This window comes from Pelodiscus sinensis, unplaced genomic scaffold, assembly GCF_049634645.1.
Source record: "Pelodiscus sinensis isolate JC-2024 unplaced genomic scaffold, ASM4963464v1 ctg56, whole genome shotgun sequence".
Lineage (NCBI taxonomy): Eukaryota > Metazoa > Chordata > Testudines > Trionychidae > Pelodiscus > Pelodiscus sinensis.
The window spans coordinates 782,567-785,000 of NW_027465934.1; positions in this window are offsets into that span (position 1 = coordinate 782,567).

Genomic DNA, 2,434 nt, shown 5'->3' on the forward strand with positions numbered 1-2,434 from the left:
GGTTAGGGTTAGGGTTAGGGTTAGGGTTAGGGTTAGGGTTAGGGTTAGGGTTAGGGTTAGGGTTAGGGTTAGGGTTAGGGTTAGGGTTAGGGTTAGGGTTAGGGTTAGGGTTAGGGTTAGGGTTAGGGTTAGGGTTAGGGTTAGGGTTAGGGTTAGGGTTAGGGTTAGGGTTAGGGTTAGGGTTAGGGTTAGGGTTAGGGTTAGGGTTAGGGTTAGGGTTAGGGTTAGGGTTAGGGTTAGGGTTAGGGTTAGGGTTAGGGTTAGGGTTAGGGTTAGGGTTAGGGTTAGGGTTAGGGTTAGGGTTAGGGTTAGGGTTAGGGTTAGGGTTAGGGTTAGGGTTAGGGTTAGGGTTAGGGTTAGGGTTAGGGTTAGGGTTAGGGTTAGGGTTAGGGTTAGGGTTAGGGTTAGGGTTAGGGTTAGGGTTAGGGTTAGGGTTAGGGTTAGGGTTAGGGTTAGGGTTAGGGTTAGGGTTAGGGTTAGGGTTAGGGTTAGGGTTAGGGTTAGGGTTAGGGTTAGGGTTAGGGTTAGGGTTAGGGTTAGGGTTAGGGTTAGGGTTAGGGTTAGGGTTAGGGTTAGGGTTAGGGTTAGGGTTAGGGTTAGGGTTAGGGTTAGGGTTAGGGTTAGGGTTAGGGTTAGGGTTAGGGTTAGGGTTAGGGTTAGGGTTAGGGTTAGGGTTAGGGTTAGGGTTAGGGTTAGGGTTAGGGTTAGGGTTAGGGTTAGGGTTAGGGTTAGGGTTAGGGTTAGGGTTAGGGTTAGGGTTAGGGTTAGGGTTAGGGTTAGGGTTAGGGTTAGGGTTAGGGTTAGGGTTAGGGTTAGGGTTAGGGTTAGGGTTAGGGTTAGGGTTAGGGTTAGGGTTAGGGTTAGGGTTAGGGTTAGGGTTAGGGTTAGGGTTAGGGTTAGGGTTAGGGTTAGGGTTAGGGTTAGGGTTAGGGTTAGGGTTAGGGTTAGGGTTAGGGTTAGGGTTAGGGTTAGGGTTAGGGTTAGGGTTAGGGTTAGGGTTAGGGTTAGGGTTAGGGTTAGGGTTAGGGTTAGGGTTAGGGTTAGGGTTAGGGTTAGGGTTAGGGTTAGGGTTAGGGTTAGGGTTAGGGTTAGGGTTAGGGTTAGGGTTAGGGTTAGGGTTAGGGTTAGGGTTAGGGTTAGGGTTAGGGTTAGGGTTAGGGTTAGGGTTAGGGTTAGGGTTAGGGTTAGGGTTAGGGTTAGGGTTAGGGTTAGGGTTAGGGTTAGGGTTAGGGTTAGGGTTAGGGTTAGGGTTAGGGTTAGGGTTAGGGTTAGGGTTAGGGTTAGGGTTAGGGTTAGGGTTAGGGTTAGGGTTAGGGTTAGGGTTAGGGTTAGGGTTAGGGTTAGGGTTAGGGTTAGGGTTAGGGTTAGGGTTAGGGTTAGGGTTAGGGTTAGGGTTAGGGTTAGGGTTAGGGTTAGGGTTAGGGTTAGGGTTAGGGTTAGGGTTAGGGTTAGGGTTAGGGTTAGGGTTAGGGTTAGGGTTAGGGTTAGGGTTAGGGTTAGGGTTAGGGTTAGGGTTAGGGTTAGGGTTAGGGTTAGGGTTAGGGTTAGGGTTAGGGTTAGGGTTAGGGTTAGGGTTAGGGTTAGGGTTAGGGTTAGGGTTAGGGTTAGGGTTAGGGTTAGGGTTAGGGTTAGGGTTAGGGTTAGGGTTAGGGTTAGGGTTAGGGTTAGGGTTAGGGTTAGGGTTAGGGTTAGGGTTAGGGTTAGGGTTAGGGTTAGGGTTAGGGTTAGGGTTAGGGTTAGGGTTAGGGTTAGGGTTAGGGTTAGGGTTAGGGTTAGGGTTAGGGTTAGGGTTAGGGTTAGGGTTAGGGTTAGGGTTAGGGTTAGGGTTAGGGTTAGGGTTAGGGTTAGGGTTAGGGTTAGGGTTAGGGTTAGGGTTAGGGTTAGGGTTAGGGTTAGGGTTAGGGTTAGGGTTAGGGTTAGGGTTAGGGTTAGGGTTAGGGTTAGGGTTAGGGTTAGGGTTAGGGTTAGGGTTAGGGTTAGGGTTAGGGTTAGGGTTAGGGTTAGGGTTAGGGTTAGGGTTAGGGTTAGGGTTAGGGTTAGGGTTAGGGTTAGGGTTAGGGTTAGGGTTAGGGTTAGGGTTAGGGTTAGGGTTAGGGTTAGGGTTAGGGTTAGGGTTAGGGTTAGGGTTAGGGTTAGGGTTAGGGTTAGGGTTAGGGTTAGGGTTAGGGTTAGGGTTAGGGTTAGGGTTAGGGTTAGGGTTAGGGTTAGGGTTAGGGTTAGGGTTAGGGTTAGGGTTAGGGTTAGGGTTAGGGTTAGGGTTAGGGTTAGGGTTAGGGTTAGGGTTAGGGTTAGGGTTAGGGTTAGGGTTAGGGTTAGGGTTAGGTTAGGGTTAGGGTTAGGGTTAGGGTTAGGGTTAGGGTTAGGGTTAGGGTTAGGGTTAGGGTTAGGGTTAGGGTTAGGGTTAGGGTTAGGGTTAGGGTTAGGGTTAGGGTTA